The sequence below is a fragment of the Nipponia nippon genome, unplaced genomic scaffold (genome assembly GCF_047370975.1).
Source record: "Nipponia nippon isolate SJK-2023a ecotype South Korea unplaced genomic scaffold, ASM4737097v1 scaffold_1, whole genome shotgun sequence".
Taxonomy (NCBI): domain Eukaryota; kingdom Metazoa; phylum Chordata; class Aves; order Pelecaniformes; family Threskiornithidae; genus Nipponia; species Nipponia nippon.
Window position 1 is genome coordinate 96,458,040 of NW_028262290.1, and position 17,820 is coordinate 96,475,859.

General features: G+C 43.4%; 1 long non-coding RNA gene across 1 annotated transcript; it reads left to right on the plus strand.

Annotated features, from left to right (window-relative positions):
• Nucleotides 1-1,841: 1,841 nt before the first annotated feature.
• LOC148057492 (uncharacterized) lies at nucleotides 1,842-9,543 on the plus strand. The gene is made up of 3 exons (XR_015699943.1): nucleotides 1,842-1,953; nucleotides 8,939-9,073; nucleotides 9,476-9,543. It is a non-coding gene; the product is annotated as an uncharacterized LOC148057492 (long non-coding RNA).
• Nucleotides 9,544-17,820: the final 8,277 nt, after the last annotated feature.

Consider the following 17,820-nt stretch of genomic DNA (forward strand, 5'->3'; position numbering starts at 1 on the left):
GCATCTTTCCTGCTCAGAGGTAGTGTCCCATGCCTTGCAGAAGCCTGGATTCCTGAGCGTGACCTGGGAAATTCCAGCCCTTCCCGTGCCTCTGGGGGGCTGCCAGCTTCCACCTTAGTTACATGTGGGAACGCAGCCATTGCCAGGCAAAGGGGAAAAAAAAAATTAAAAAAAAAGGCGGAAAGCTTTACAGGCCACAAGCCCTCAGGAAAAGGGCTGTATTTCAAGATAAATCCATTTAGCTCTAAACACAGATGGCACGTTTGTAAAACGGCACAGAATCTCAGATGCTGAAAACAAAACAGTGATTAGCGGCGATGCTGAAGTCTGTGTCTTGGACAGTTCGTCTTTTTTTATACTTTTGTCCCTTCACAGTCTCCTGCCTGTACACCATGTCCTGAAAATGCCTTCTGCCGCCTTATCCTCACAAACAGCATTTTGCAGCAGATGAATTAATTGCATTTTCATGTGTCCAATGCTATAAGTCTTTTCTTCAGTTCAAGCCTGCAAATGATTGACTTTTTAAATTGCAATTCCATGCTGCCTGAACCAAATTCTCACCCAGAGGCTGCTTTATACTGCTCCAGCAATGCCGAACTGCTGAACTGCCAGTGTGGTATGAAAGAGACCTGGACATTAAAAAAACATCCTTTTGTGTCTCTAGAATATTTTCTGTATTCTACAGAAGTACCAAGTACTTCTGTTTTCTCAAAATAAAAAAACAAGCAGCAAACTCACCCATTTAATATTCCTACTCCCCATATATACCATATGGTATTTTAAATAGCATCTTTCAGGGCTCTTCTTTTTTAAAAGTTAAGAAGTTCTATGGCATAAATATTTTCCCCGTGAGGTTAGGAAACCAATGTGTCGGACACTATATTTTTTAACAGTTATGGTATATTAGATCATGGTTTTTTGTGGTTAGGTATGACATCAGGCCACTGCAAAGCCATACCAGGAGAATCACATGGAGGAAAACATGTCAACTTAATAGCTTTCAATATTCAGGGGAATTCGGAAAAGCCAAAACCGGGGTATGTGGAATGATCTGTTGTTGTTCTGCCAAAGCGAACCTCAGGTGACTTGCAAGCATGCACACTTATAAGAAGTTTAGAGGAAGAGATAAGGTGAAAAGAATTACTATTTGGATACTGCAACTTCAGCCAAAAAATCAGCGAGGCAGGTAGGCCAGCCACTGTCCCCACTTGCCCTCCGTAAATCCCTGATAATTCACCTGTGATCTGAAGCTCTTGGTCCTGGCTTTCCTAAATGAGAAAGGCGGCCTAAACTGCTACCAGACCCAGCTCGTGATCTGGTACACCTGGCCTGCCACTTTGGTAATGTTTTCATTTATCCATTCCACTTATCTGGGTTTTTTTTCCTTAATGCAGCACTGGCAATCCTTAGACCTTTTGGCCATCGCCATGAGGAAACACACAAGAAAAATAACTTTTCTTGGAAGCCAGATCTGCGAGAGCAAGTGCCAAAATGCTGATGGGCAGCTGGAGCACAGCGGTGCCTCGGGCTGGCTGTGGGTGATTTACATGGGGAGGGAGCTCAGGACCCAGCCCCGGGTGGATATAACCTGCCTTGTGGGGTTTCCTATTTTGGGGCTGGGTTGTGGAGCTGCCCTGACTTGTCATGGGTGCAGAGGGATTAGTTCATGCCTTGTGCTGTTCCCACCCTCCTGTGGCTCACGCCATAACTGTTCTCCCACCCAGAGCAGCTGGGCAGCCTGGTTCTGTTCTCCCGCTACCTCTGCAGCTGCAGTCAGTGATTGCCATGGACCGAGGGCCTCTCAAAGATAGGTAGCATAGCCTGGGGAGGGGGGAAAGCAGGTCCTGGCAAAGTCTGCCCCTGGGGCAGGCAAGCAACCATCTACAAAGATTTGCATCAGCTGCTGAGAAGAAGCCATTGCCCCCATGGAGCTCAGATCCCAGAGTTGTAGAGGTTTGGGGGTTTTTTTCTTGTGTGTTTTTGGTTTTGGTTTTTTTTTCAGAGCAAATGCCTACAACTTTATTTGGGAATTTGCTATTTCTGTTTCTGACCCATAAAAGGACTTGTGTGCCTGGAAGGTTTTCTCCTTTTTCTAACTACACTAATTGGGCTAATGAAAAATATTTCTTCTACCTGTAAGCTTTATCTTGGCTAGGACTTACTCCATCCCTTTCCCAACAGATAGCAAAGTGCGGTTCCCGCTGCTGGCCTTGTATGTTGAAGGATAGAGGCAACACGCAAGATATCCTGTATCTCCAATAAGCCTCGGAGAATTTGAGTTACAAGCAGTCTCATGTTGATGTGTGTACATGCCTGCATACATAAGAGGAGCTATCTCAAATTGCAAGGGCAATCTTTCTATTGGCATTTCTTAACTTTTAAGTCCTCAGCTTTGTAAGCTAAATAATGTCCTATTAGCGTAGATTTGCATTTAGGCATGCAATAAAATGCCTTCAAATGCTGACGCCACCAGTTATTTTATATCATTCAGATTACGGATTTATTGATACAATGGGTACATTTTTTTCTACCCAAAATGGAAAGGGTAAGAGGGACTTCAGATTCAGATGTGTTTCATACACTCATGTTGCAAACCTCTGCTACTCCTGCTGCATGGTCTGCTGTCACTGCTGTTCCTGCCCTGGCCGCAGCAGAGAAGCAAGGTCAAATGCAGCGGCAGGAGCTGTTTCAACCCCAGCAGCAGGCGATGCAGTTGGTACCGAGTTTCTCTAATTTCTCTTTTTGAGAAGGGACACATCTTCTACACCAGTCTGCCTCAGGTACTGGAAAATACGTTAGTTGCTGGGACTGCTCATACATGCAGGACTCTCCTGGGAGGTAATCCATTGATGCTGATTTCCATTATAGCATATATTGGTTTGATGTCTATAATCAGTCAAGTCAGCTGTACTTTTTTTAACTGAAGAAGTGTCCTATAACTATTTTATTATTTTTCGCCCTTGTAATTTTTATACAGCTATTACAATTTTCTATTCTTCAAGGGGCTTTCCTTTGCAAAATGCGGCTGAGATGTACAAACAAAAATTATTCAGAAACAATTTCATGTGATCCATCAGGCCATTCAGACTTAACCAGTCTGCCTTGTACTTTGACTACTGACTATTCACGACAATGTGATTACAAAGGATATACAGCTCAAGGATTCCTGTTAGGATTTTTTAGGGAAATCATTCTGAATAAAGAGCTCACTCAGATTTATTATTTTTTCAGCTGTTTACAGACAATCTACAAGCTCGGTGAGAGAATAAGTTTGTGGACTGCATTGCATGAAATTGTAGCAATTATTAAGTTGAATCTAAGCAAAGTGGACTGGATTTTGATTTCCTTCTGTCATTGTCCTTGCTAAATGACTCATACAAAAGCACCAATAGCAAATTTCACATACAGTGTTTCTTATCAGCCCTTACACAGGGAGATGAAGAGGAGATGTTTCTGATAACATTTGAAGTTATTTTTTTAGATTCTAACATGTTCATAACAGCACAGAAAAGGAAATCAGTTCTTCTGACTCTGCACATGGGACAAACCCCCAAGAGCCAATTCATTTGCTTTGCTCACAGCGAGCTGCTGCTCTCCACTTTTGATTTCATAACAGCTTGACACTAGCTTGAATATTATCCTTTTTAAGTTGCTTTAATGTGCTCAGGGATTTTTTTTTTTTGCTGCTGTTGTTAGCTGGTTTTGGTTTGGATGGGGGTTTGGAGGACTTTTGTGGTCAAAAGCTCTGACATAGGTCTAAAACTGTGCATTGCTCCCTGTCCTCACAGCCTGGGGGAGATCAGCTGAACCCAACCTGCCCTGCTGCTCTCTTGAGTGAACAGTCGCAGAGGGGAACTGGGGCTGCAGGAGGTGTGAGGCTTGGAAAAACAGAGGAATCCCGTTTTCTTTGCAAAATGACAGAGAAATACAGCAGTCTGTGCTCCTAGGTATGTCCTTGGGTGCTGCACAAAATATTGGCCTCCCGTAGCTTGCCTCTAGATTTTAAGGTGCTTTCCTGAGTGGGGCTGGGGAGTGGGCTTCATAAACACCTCAAAGCCGTGTCACGCTGCACCCTTGTCCTGCGTTAGCCTCATCCGTAACAGCCTCTAGCTTGTAGAGAGGTGAGAGGAGCCCCATCAGAAATGTACGTATCATTAGACCCTCCAACACGGGCAAGATACTCAGCGTTTGCTGAGTGTTGCGCTGGGTTGGGCACGCCTGTACTTCTAAGCCCTTAAGGACAGGGGAATGCTACTTCCTTGCCCTGGGTTATTGCAAAACACAGTTATTAATGGCTGGCAGGTATTTATCAGAGAGTAATAAGGAACTTCCTGACTTTTCAGGGAAACATTTAATGTGCCTTTTCTAAACCGCTGGATAATAATTATGGCCATGATTTTCAAAGGAAACGCTCAGTTAGGCACCGAAAAGAGCGGCGTGGTTTCCACAGGCTGGCAGCACCGCACAACTCCCCTTGCAGCTGCGGGGAATTAGCGCAAAGCAAAGCAGCCGGCAGGGAGGCAGCTTTGTACGTTATCTGCAGATGTTTTTGAGAATAGCACTGCCCTGGGATGGCCTAAAGGAAGAATTTGTCCCAGTCACAGCAGAACCTTTGGAAATTAGTGTAGTGGTAAGGTTCCTTGTCAATCTAGCAGCAAAATCCTCTCCTTCCTGTGTTCTGTGACAAAGACGGAGGATAAATACTCTGGACTGGAAATTGTACAAAAGGAGCCCTTAGAAGTTCTGCAGTCCCTGGTTTCAGGCCCTTAGCAAGGGATTGCTTCAAGCTGTGAAAAAGGAGTTTGAACATTCCCCAGTTAACCTCTTTTCTTTGTCCAGAGTCTCCAGCTCTGTATTCATGTGCTTCCCCAGCTGAAAGGGAGCCAGGCACAGGGCAAGCAAGCCTGTAAGCTCAGAGGCTCCCTCTCTTACAGTGGTTGGAGAGCAGAGTGAAAGCATTAGAGAAAAGCAGTGGTGGCTCTTCCCTGGGCTCTTTTGCACCCTTTTGGTATGCTCTTACCCCGAAAGCTGATGATTGCTAGCATAAGGATTGCCATGCTGGTGGTTTTCCATTCCTAGTGGAAGGCTAAAGTTTCTGCTTCTGACTGGTGTAGTTCACCGCAACTATCAGTAAAAGCAACAGACGAACATGAAGTCCTTGAACTCTGCATTGGCTAAGCTCCAAGTCGTGCATCTACTTATACTGGTGTGCTACAATATGTTATGAACCTCTGATCATAACCAGAGGTTAGATAAATACTGCTGAGACAACAGATAATGGCCAGGAGTGAAAAACAACACAGTTGTTGGTTGCTAGGATGGTGCTTGTCTTCTAGAGGAGGAAGTGTTGTCTTCTTTCTGATGCTGACAACTTTCCCTGGCAGAACAGCCAGCCTTTCTAAAAGCAGAAATGTGACTGTTACTGTATAAAACCTGTATCTCTCCGACTTTGTATATTAAACTGTGTATAAAACACCACTCATTCATATACTGGACAAATATGCTAACCCCTTTGAAGGTGGTTGAAAGAAGGATTTTACTTGTTATTTTTCAGGCAGTTCTTGGCTGGTCCTGGGCGCACAAAACACACAGAGTCCACAAGACCCTTCCTCCCCTCCATTGCTTGTGAGGAAGATGGACTTGATGTAGAAGAGAAAGTTTTCACACTGTAAGCAAGCCGTGGTGCTTGTTCACACCAGCATGGTTTAGAAAAGCAAGTTTCATTCACTCTTTTTGACAGCTTTTATTCAGAGAGAGTCATGGACTTCAATTTTCTATTTAAAAAAAAAAAAGTTTCTCTTACTTTTTATAATGGAAGGAATCACATAATGTACCTAATGCTGGACTAGATGTTGTCGATACTGCTTCTCAGGAAACTCGAAGTAAAACCATTCATAAGGCTGATGGCCAAGTCAGAAGCTCTGTTGTAGGGAGGACAGTGGGCTTTTTCCATTTCTATTATCAATGCTTGAGGGATGATTTGTCTAAGGTGGTAAGAATCTGGAGATGGAAACAGTAAACTAAAATAGGCAACTTTGGGCATCACATGAAGTGACACCTGTTGCAGTACCATTGAAGCTCCTGGGAAAGACTTATTTAAAACGAACATGGAGAAATGGAGAATCTTGCTCGTTGTACTACAATCCTCCACCATCACCACTGAGAGCTTCTGTAACATGTGCTCAGTGAAACAAAGCAGTCACTGTTGAAAATTTTGCTGGCGGATCTCGTGGAGTTACTTTAACTATTCTGTGTTCCTGCTCTCAGCACCTGAGGAGGACAAATACAGTAGACCCATCCTTCACCTCTTCACCTCTCTCCTTCACTGCGCAAGCATTTTGCCTGGTGGCACTTTTCTCCATTTTCCTTGGTGACAGTGGTCTTGGAGGAGTCTGGCCCAGAGAAGGGGTCCGGGTGAGAGAAGAAGAGTCACTGTTATGATGCACTGCGTGGGGTACTCTCTGAAGCCAAGGCTGTGATAATTTGCCATGTCCCTGCTCCTGCCTTCTCCTCCGTGGTTCTGCTGTACGTTGTTGTACTTCCACTGCCCTGTAAGCTCGCAAACCAGCCTTTCACTGGGGAATGGTAACAGACGGACTCTTCCAGTGTCTCCTCCGGCCTCTGCAAGGTCTCTGTGTCCTGTGACACTTCTGTTGTGGCATTCGGCAGTAGGATCATATGAACTTGTTTATGGTCTGTTTTCATAATCCTGATAAGAGGGAGGACGGGGCCATTTAAATATTAACTGTTGGCTACCTGCCTGATGGACCTAAGGACTAATTACAGTGGGTGCGATTGTTTTGGTTTAAACAAACAGATTCTCTTATGAAGTTTTTTTTTTTAATATCTATTTGATATGGGAAAAAACTTTAAAATTTGAATAATTAAATTAATTAAGTTTTAAGCATATCAAATTCAAAGCACAAACCTGAAGTTGAAACAGCCTCCCCACCCCAACAAAAGAGAGTATCTGGATTTTTAGACTGGAAGGTTACTGGTGGGCGACAAAGGAGACCTTTGTTCTGCGCTTGGCCGCACTTCTTGCTCTCACGCTGACCTTCTTCAGGCCGGTCTCTCTCGCCCCACTTACAAAGGGAGCGTAATGATATCGACCTATTTGGCAAAGTGCTTTGAGATCTATCGGTGAAAAAGCGCTGGGGGTGAGTTGCCTTTGCAAACTTTGACTGTTTCATGTTGGTACGCCACTTCAGCTTGGAAAATATTACTTGCTAAATCTGGACAGGTTTTAGTGTTTGTGAATCATTCGCAGGGAATTCCTTGCTTCTTTAAGCTCTTCCCTTATTTATAGGTATTTACTGACTAGTTTACTAAATGGGCTGGTTGCTACACTTGACATCACTTATCCCTCCGTGGGACCGAGTCACGCACCACCAGGTCTTACATTAGCATGTGGCAATTAAGATAAGGTAGATGGAAGCAAAAACCCAGCCTTGAGCACAACCCACAGCTTGGCGGGGTGGGGTGGGGCGGCGTGGCAGCTCCACTTCCCCGCGCCTGGGCTCGGTGGGTATGTGACTCACGGCTGGCTGAGCCGGCGGCGGTGGGACCTCGGGCAGGTCAGAGGCTCGATAACAGCCAAGGACAAAGAGGAGTTGTTATCTGGTGTGCACGCAGGAGTACGCTCAGTGCAGACAGGGTATTTGGCACATAAAACCATGAGCTAAGCACTACATGCAAAAGGTAACTGTAATAGCAGTATACTGAGTGCATTTTGTTTGCCGTTACTTCCTGGATAAAATAATCTGCAAACTGCGACAGCTCTTTGCTTTAGCAACTTTCCTTTCTCCCATAGTTCCTATTTTAAGAATATTCCTATTCCATATTCTGAAAAAAGTGTCTCATTATTTTGAAGCCTCCTGCAGGGAGCAAAGATGCAGTTACAACCTGCTCACACTTTCTCATAAATTGATTTAAAACCTTGTACGTGGACACACTGTGGTCTCAACTGGTACTCAGAGTGATGTCTTCCATCAATGGGAGATCAGTGATTCAATAAGGTGTCTTTTTAGTACCATTGTTGTTTTCTCACTGATGAAACAGGCTTGTGCTCTGTGCTGTCCATTACATTACGAATCATGTAATGTAATGACTTGGTACTTTTTTTTTAAGAAAATGTAGCTCTAAGTTTTATCTAGTCTGGTTATTTCATGGCTTCAGAATTTGTTGTCCAAGTCCCTAGTTACTGCAGCTGTAGATAAAGACTTGAAAATCTGAATCTCTTAAAGCTCAGGAACATGACAGAAAATGGCCCAGAAAAGGTCACACGGGGTTTGTTTCTGTGGGAGAGGAGAAGGTGAGGAGGAGGACATAAAAAAGCCAGCGTGGGATATTTGCAGCTAACACTGCTGTCAGCGGGGCTGCTGGCACCGTGTGGCTCTTGGGGCTCTTTGGAAAGTTTTCCCTGTCTAGCCTCTGAATTCTTCCAGCCTTGTTTAGTCTTTCTGGGCTCCCTTAAAGGTCAGCCGAGAGAAAACATGAACTGGCTCTTCCACAGGGAGCTGCCGCCTTTCTCTCTCTGTTTGGCAATGCAGGGAAAGTGGCTGAAGCATGGTGGTGCGAGAGAAATTAGCTGCTTCTGCTTTCTCCCTTCCCCTGTAGTAAATTTTGTTCCCTGAATGAATGAGCCAGACTTAGTACCAATTTTATTCCCAACAGTTCTTGATAGGCAACCTAAAAAAACCTCAAAACCCACACATATCCCTCATAGCCCCCAGCTTTTTCTGGAGCTGATGAAAAGCAGAGCTGATGTCATGGGCTATTTTTATACAGTGATGTCTAAAATACTTGATTTTTCTAATAGTGAATGGCTGCACTATACTTGTAAGTAAATTATTTCTATTTCATTTTTGCCATTTATGTAAATTGACAAATATCAGAGCTGAACTCAGATGGAGCAAGTCTTTTTTTTTTTTTCCAGATTGCTTTCAAGTTCTTAAGCCCCATGCCTGATCTCCTCCCCCAAGTCTCCTCCAACAGCAAACACCAAGGTAACACCTGCCAGGGATGGGCCGAGCTCTTGAGACAGTGGCCTTTGGTCTCAAAATAAGGGCAGGTGAGTAAATGCACACCTACAGCCCCGGACCTGAGCGGTGAGTGCTGCGGCGGAGGTGGCACATTCATTGGCAGTCCCTGGAGGCAGACGCCATCGTCCTGTTGGCCTCGCATCCTCATGCTGCCCTAGCGGCTGTGATAAGCCACCAAAGCTTCACAGAGAAGCTCCTGAGATGGTGGCAAAGAGAGCAAGAACCCAAATGTCCCACTTTGATGTACGATGAATAGTTGTCCTTAACAATGTCAGATATAGGCTGGGTGTTTTTCCAGTTTCTGGTTTTCTTCTCCTTTGATACTGCTGAGCTGTTTGAGCAGCCAGTCTGTTCCCTGTCAACTCCCACTGTTAATTTTTTCCTTAAAAGTAATATTAAAAGTGCTTGTAATATTTTTTTTTTTTTTTTAGTATCAAAGAGCGAGCCCAGCGTGCAGTCTCTTCCCTGCTGGGTTTACATTTCCGCCAGCAAAGTCACTGCTGCAGTCATGCACTTGACACCCTCTTGCTGCTCGCCAGCAGCCCAGGTGGGCACAGTACAGCCTTTCTCTTGGAGTCGTCCATTAGAGTAAGGTGCGGTTTTGGGCAATTCAAGAAATGGCTAATCTGCAAAACTGAAAAATAGAAGTTCACGAAATGGAGCACAGGATGCTGCTGGATGCAGAGCTGTTTTAAAAAAGAAACTGTTTAATGAAAGCAGTATAGGTTCTCTCTATCTTTGCTTTCTAAAAATCAAATCAAGGAAATGAAAATGTTTCGGGTTTTATTCAGGCCCTACTTTGGCAGCATCTGCCTTAGCTGGGGGAAACAGGTCTGACTAAGGTGGTAGAAAAAGGGCTGTTTTTCAAAAGGATCCAGGTACCTAATGTTGGTTTGAGATGCTTCTGTCTAAACACAGATCCCCAAAACCTCTTTGCTGTCCTAGGGTACCTGAAAACCTACCTCCAGGCTTCAGCAATTATATCAGAGCTCTGCATGAAGTGGTGGTGGCTGCTTTTTATCTGCTCATTTTTGAAAGGGGAGATAAAAACATTCGTATCTCTTTACCGCCCAAGGATATTTGAATTCATGTCTCTCACTTCCCCTGAGAATGTCTTAAGCAGCTAACTAGAGAGTATCCTGAAGTGGTGCTCTCTTTGTTACAGCTCTTCCTGGCTTAAATTAATTACATGTACAATTATAACGGTACAGACACACATGAAAGACTGACTCTGCCCGTGTGGTGGTTAAATACTCATTGTAGGCCCCAGTTCTTACTCCAAGGATGTTAAGGTTTATTTGTATATTTATTTATTTCTGTAAGTCTAGTATTCAGTGAATTGTTCAGTTCAGAAAGGAACAAAGCTTGTTGAATCTTCATAAAAGCTTGTATTAATTCAGATCCAACATTTGAGTCCATTATACATACACAAACACACGGACTCCAAAGGCCAAATTCCATGATATTTAACTGAGCAAAACGTTTTGCAGACAGCTGTGTTCCACTGCATGGCAAGCACTGGCAGTAAGCAGCGGCCTGCGTCATAGAAAGGCAATACTCTTGTTGCCTGCCCGTGAGCAGGTGAGGCATCAGACTGGGATGTTTTCATAAACACGGTGTCATACTTCTCTGTTACATTTGCGTCATTCAAAGAAAAACAAAAGGATAATCTTCTCGTTGCCATCTTCTCTGCTTCCAGCCTGCTGAATTGTTTTCACTGATTTCATGGCAGGAAACGCTGATCCTGTGTTGCAATATGTAGCCCAGGCTGGAATAGTAATTGCATCTTAAATACTCACGGTAGAAAACATATTCCATTAACTTCTTGCCACCTAAAGGGTCATGTTAATCAACTTTTTATCAGTATCTTCTTCTAAGGTTTCTCAAATTGGTATTATATAATATACGCTTTTCCACTGGTTTTTGGGTATCATTTTGTCTGACCACTATTACACCATCTGCCTCTGGAGTACAAATAATTGCGCTGAAACTGCACCATTTTTGCGTACCTGTGGAAAAGTAGGCACTGAAAGCAGCTGCTGAAACCCTTGGCCACCAAGATGAGCAGGCTGAACTTGCTTCAGACAACGCTGGGGGAGACTGCCTCCATCCCCAAGCTGCGGTGGGCCAGGGAAGGGAGAAATGGAACCAACCTCAGAGGGTTTAAACAATTTTGTCCACTGAGGCCGAATAAAGAAAGAGATGAATCAGTGACTGTCAAAGAGCAGACCCATCTGCATCATCAGGGAACAAGAGGGGGCTGCAGACCCAAAGTTTATGTGATTTAGACGATCTGTCACGTGTCCCCTTGTAACTGGCAAAACACTATTCAGAAGAAGCAGTCTGGAGTTGCTGCTTTTTGGTCTCGACCACATCTTGGCCCCTAGAAAGGGGGCTTTTGCATTTCTAGTTGGACCTGCTAAGAAAACACAGTCCATCAGACAGGTTGTTGTAACCTGAAGAGCCAGGACAAGCATACGGGAAATTGTGCAATTTCAGCTCAGTGCAATTTCTCTATGGATTTACTAGGACCGTTACTTCCCTCTCAGGAGTTTGTCCTACTGAATGCCCAAATGCACCCTCAAAATCTCTGTTCTTCATGGGTACCTTGCAACTGAAATCTGCCTCCTCTGTATCTGTTGTTTTGATGGAGCTGAGCATAAACCTGCATGATGTGGCTGCCCTTATTTCTCTCTCCCTTCAAGATTCAGCAGCTGTTACTATAAAGAGCCAACCTTTCCTTTTTCCAAGTGCAGCCCTTCTGCCTTGGAGAAGTGCCCTCTCCTCAGAGCCCTGCCACCTTCCTCAGAGTGTTTTTGTCCTCTCCCCGGGAAAGGGTTACAAATTGTGGTGTGAATGCATTTTTCAAAACACACAACCTCTTATTAGACAGTGGTTTTAAGTAAAACAGCAGGTGAGCTTGTTAACTCCATCTGCCACTCTTCTCGTGGAGTGTATGTTTTTTAAACAAACTTTAATATCCTCTACTAAATTAAAGAAGTGTTGTTTTCAACAGGAATACCCTGAGTATAATCATGAGATATATATGTGCCCTTTTTAAAAAAAAACAAACAATAACTACCATCTGCCACTTTCGTCGTAAACATTGTGATATTATGTCATGAACTCAATTACGCAGATCACTGGGGTGTGGACAACCGGTTGCTGCTTTTTAAAAATAAGTGTTGAAATATAAAGCTTTGTTTTAGGTGCAGCAAATCCATTACTAAATGTTCGTCAAAGAGAGCAGGCTCGTTGCAGCCAGCTGTGCGTGTTCCCTTACGTCAGCGGGAAATTGCCTGGGCACAACTAGCTCGTCTTTTATTGACTCGTGTAATTATAGGAAGGGTTGATAAATGGCACCAGTTACTGCGAAGGCTATCCCAAACCCTTATTCTGCTGTCTGTCTTTGGCCAAGCCTGTTGAGAAATGATGATATCTTTCACCAGATCTGCTTTTTGGCCAAATGTTCTCGTGGCAGGGGATGCATGCCTTGGGCTTGGTTTTAGAAATAGATTCATTTATTTAGAAGAACGCCAGCCTGAAGGGCTGAGACACTGCTAGTACAGGAGAGGAGGAGGAGGCAGAAGAGAATTTTGTTCACATGAGGAGAAAATTTGGTGACCCCCTTGAAATCTGAGATTGGAAGCTGCTGGGGAAGGTCAGAAGGAAAGTAGGACTCAGACTTGGTGGAAAAGCGCTTAAGGTCACTGAGCAAAGGCGTTGGACAGAGATAGGGAGAGCACGTGAGAAGACAGACAGAAAAACAGCAAAAAGATTCAACGAGCATTTAAGGAATAGGGTGGGGGTCCCTCCTTCCTCTCCCCCAGCTCCTAAGAAATCACAAGTTATTCATTAGAGAAATGGTGGAAGCTTGAAAGCTAAGAACTCCAAGGTTAAAAGATGCTTGTTTTCATTTGAGCCTTTTTAAATATAAACAATTAGAAACAGTTCTTAATTGTACACTAGGTGTGATCATGCAGTGAGCAACATCTGCTAATTGAATGAGGAAAGCATCTTTTAGGAAGGGAGACAAGTTACGTGTCTAGAGGCAATCTATATTGCAAATCTAAGAGGACAATCATGGTTATGATTCCTAATTTATTGCTCACGGGGCACTGGGTCATCTTCACTGGAAAACCTACAGAAATCTACTGTGTTACACCAGGTATTATTCAGAAACAAATTTTATCCTTTTTCAAATTATTACTGGCACCAGTTTCAGCCTGACACTTCAGGAATCTTTAAATATCTATGTACTTGGCTTATTTTACATTTGCAGAACATATGGGTCAGACTCCTGTTGTCCTGCTTCAGTATTAGTTGTAAACTGATGTTAGGTTGATACACCTGAAATGACTCCTGGGAAGTTTTAATACCTTCTTTCTCTCTTTTCATTTTGGCCTGTCTTCTTTCCCCTCCCTACCCAAACTGACTTGCCGTCTCTTACTGATATTTTGAGCAGCTGATGTGGGGGGAAGGAAACCCCTCTGTGATAGCAGGGGCCAAACTGCTTTGATGTACACAGCAAAACTCCTACTGACTTTAATGGAAGAAGGATCAGTCTCTCTTTTTTTTTGCAATTTGGTTGTTTTTTGTTTTGTTTTGTTTTTGTCAGTTTTGGGTTTCTTTTTGGCCAAAATGCAATAATATGCTGTGGATTTTTATCTATTGCATTCAGTAAGACACAACCGGAGAGCTTTATAAGGTTCCCATGACCTGTTTATTATTCAGGAGGTGTCTGTGTTTGATGTGGTGGGCACATTGTGCCCGATTCGTTACACCTGCTTGGTTCTCAGCTGAAATCCACTGGTGCAAAACTGCAGCCCATTGTACTAAGCAGACTGGTCTCTCGGCAGGTTCATTGTGAGTAAATGATATGTATCCCTCTGGCTGAGTAAGACCTTGATGAACTTGTATCAAAGGATTTTCTGAACTTGTTTTAGGAGCGTGATGTGAATTATATGGAGCAGGTGTGAGTGCCAGAGGAAGGCGGAGGTTGGTGTCACACTTCACAGCTGAAAGCCACCCACCATCAAGGCTGCTTTTCATGTGCTCTGCCAATATGAACCCTACTGGAAACAGAAGGCCCTCTGAGGCTACATGGTAAGCCTGAAGGGACAGAGCAGGCTTTTGAGGGAGAAAATCAAAAACATTGGAAAAATTCCTGCTTCAAATCAAGGTAATTTTTAACGACTTGTAAGTCAAGACTAGACTGAAGAAAAAAACATCACGATTTACAGAAATCCTCTCCCTTGCCTTCAAAGTAAGTAGGATGCTTTCCAGGTCAAATCAGTTGCATCAGTCTGCTGCAGCAAAACAGAAGACGACTTTGTAGAGGAGACGGTTACAATTCTAGCATTGTGGTGCTAGGGGGTACGTGGTTTCATGTCAGATTGTGCTGTGTTACAGGCAGTCAGAGAGAGTCCTTTAGGGTGGGAAAAAATTTTCTTGTTTGGAAACAGGACCGTGCTGTGTGCCCTCTTTTTCCCCTAAGGAAACAGCAATACTTGCATTTGACCATTTTTGTGCTATAGGTGTTGGGTTAGAGCTACCCAACACCTCAACTCTTTCCTCCTGGAGATAGATACAATGTTTGATGGTGCCCTAAGGCTATGGGTAGAATGCCTTAAAAGGGACAGACTGTGGCTTTGCTTCCAGCAAAATTCACGAGCTACTACAACTGACAGAACTTTTGTAGGTGTGGGGAAAGAAGGGCGTAAGGGTTGATGAAACTTTGTTCTAACAAAGCAATTTTGGATGAATCCTAGTGGTTAGGGAATGCTTATATTGCACGCATCCAATAATATCAACTGGCAAGTTATTCTTGTCACTGTGTTTCCTGAGGCACTGATTTCTTCATTGTTGTTCTGATCATGCCCCTGTGTATCCAGCGTTAGGTGCTGCAGAAGATACCTAAGCCTACAACAGAAATCCCAGTGCACTTGATGGAGACTGTATCTCTGGTCCAGTGTGGGATTAAACCTGAATCGTGAAGTAACAGAGCTTTGGACATCCATGTTCTATGAGCTGCTCTGGTTAAGTATTTGGAATTTGTATTGATTTGTTTGTTTTTTAAACTGAGTTGGCTCTTCTGTATTGATCCTCCCCTGAGGAAAGGAAACCCCAGGAAAATACTGCCGTGGAAGGCTTCTCCGCTGTAGTCCCACTAAATTAAAATGAGGCTCTTCGCTATGAAAATGGTGTGCCTCCAGGAAGAATTTTCACTAGTTAAATCTGACCAGTTCCAGCATGTTTTGGTGTGCAGGTCTTTACCCTCCGCCTTGAAGGGCGTTAGGAATGGGGGATGCCTACAGCAGTTCTGACTTAATGTTTTGTTTTCAGCAATTGGAATTGGGGGGAAACAAACAGAAAAATAGCAGTAGTGGGAATATAAGAAGTTACTAAAGAGTGGCAAAAGGAGTCTGAAAGACTGCCATACAAAGCAGACTTCCTGAAAAGCTAGATAATTTCTTTGCTATGTTGGGACATATCTGAAAAATTTTGTAAGCTTTCTTATATATTTCTGATTACTTAAAAAAATTGGGGAAGATGGATTACATTGTTACCCAATATCAGCATGCTTTATGTAATTCTAAGGCAGTAAAGTTGCAAAATTCAGAGACAGTGTGATTTTTGTTTTTTAGAAGATTTTAAACAGTACAATGTGTAACAACAGTTGCTACCTATAAAGGGGGAAGAACACTTTCTGCTAGTTCTTAAATCAGGGGTTATGTTTGCAGAGGTGACCTTGGTTAAGGCTTTGCATTTCAAAGCTGGAATCTTCTGAAGTCACGTTCCTAGTAGAGTTGGGTTCTGTTGGTGTAAACTGTGACGCCTGTATGCGCAGCCTCACATGCAACAGTTAATGTTTGAACAAAGCCTTCCGGCTGGATGGAAACCTCTTACAAGTAGGAAGTCACTTTAAAAAAAGAGTTTTTTCCAGTTTTGTAAAGCCAGCATAAACACACACCCACCCCCACCCCCCCCAACCTGATTGCTTAAATAATGCAAGAGAAGATCTCGGGTAATGTGTTGACATCTGCAAACCAGAGTTAATTAATCTTTACAAGACACTTCAGAAATAGTCTCCTTTACCACTTCTTGGTGAGTGGGGCTAGCATCAGCTCCCAGTGGGAAGAGCAGGGCCAGCCCACAATCAAGTGCTACACTGGCAGCAGAATAGGACAAGAAGTAGAGCTGGGTTAACCAAAACTACTCTTTCACTTCTCTGTAGTCTCAATTTGGCAGCTTGCTTTACCCTTTGACCAGAGTCCATTGCTGCCGTGCATCATCCTCTTACTTACTCTTTGCAGTCTGGAAATATAATGAAGAATATGCTTACTTCCCCGATTAAAATCCTCCCAGCAGGGCTAATTTGAAAGAACACAATGTCACAATGGAGTCCAGTCAACAAATTAGTGAAAAAGGGGTAACAGAAAAGCAAAGCTATAGCCATGAACTAGGTATTACTTGACACCAGTAATAGTCTTGGGATGGTAAGAATGATGACACTAATTCTCCTGGTATTTTATTAAGGAGTTAAGGATAGGGCAGCAGAAAGGACTTCAGGCTGCTGTAAGAAAGAGGTGAGAGCTAATGCTTTTCCAGGCTAGCATTTGCCAGCCATATGACCTGCGTGGGATTTGTAAGACCATAGGTGAGTGCAAAGGACATTCTGAAAGTAAGCGTCTGAGGGAGGTTTAGATGTAAAAAAGCAGAGACAACAGGCTCTTCTTCGTTTTTCCTTCTTCTGAGAAGAGTATGTGTGATGTGCCACCTCCACCATCAAATGGGCTTTGTATTTGTATGCATTATTTTCTGCTAGCCCCGTCTCTTCCACCAGTCTCCTCCTATGTGAATGCTTTTGGCTGCATGTTTCTACTTTGATGGCAGGAGTAAGGGAGGACAGAGGAGACTTTTCTTAGCCAGTCTGCTGCATTCTGAAGTTCTTTTAATCTCATGATGGCCTGGTTATGTCCTTGCTTTCTTTTCCCTCTAAGCGTTGAGTGACGTTGTCCATGATAGAAATTACAGATGTAGGTTGGTTTAACACCCCCTCCCTCCCACCTCCACCCATGGTTTATGGTTACTTCAGTTAGGTTGTTTTGCTTCTTTTAATGTAACAGGTGGCAGGTGCTGATGGCCCAGACTAAGGAAGTATGATGTAGCTTTAAGCATGATTTAGGTCTTCTAGCTATTCCTTAGGTTAGCAAAGGGTATTCCCTCTTGCATCAACCTAAAAAAACAGTTGAAAAGCACAGCTCTAAATATCCATCCATCAGAAGAAAAGCCTGGGAAACCTAAAACCAGTAGTTTGATGCTCTTTTGCTTTTTCCTCAAATAAGCTTATTTTTCCGCTGGGTATTTTAGATGTACTTCCCTAGATTCCTCCTCTGGACCAGATACCATGGGTTTTACTCACCCTAAATCCTGTTTTGGAAGTAGCTTCAGTGCAGTTAAGGCATTAATTGACAACGGGCACATAGAAAGGCACTTGGAACAAATATGTATGACAGATGCAAGTACAGAAGACAGAAGTGTGTATGACAGAAGTCTTCTGTATCTGGAGTAAGTGCGTCAACGTGCATCTTGTTGATATTTTAACAGTGACTACGTCAAAATGTTGGCGGAGGTAAATACAAGCCAATAAACTGTTACAGAGCCTTCCTCTTCTGAGCATATAATGGAGTCCCCTTCACTCTTTCAACCTCCTTTCAATTCAGCTGGATTAAAGCAGTGAACAAATATTGCGTAATTGTTTGCCAGGAGTATG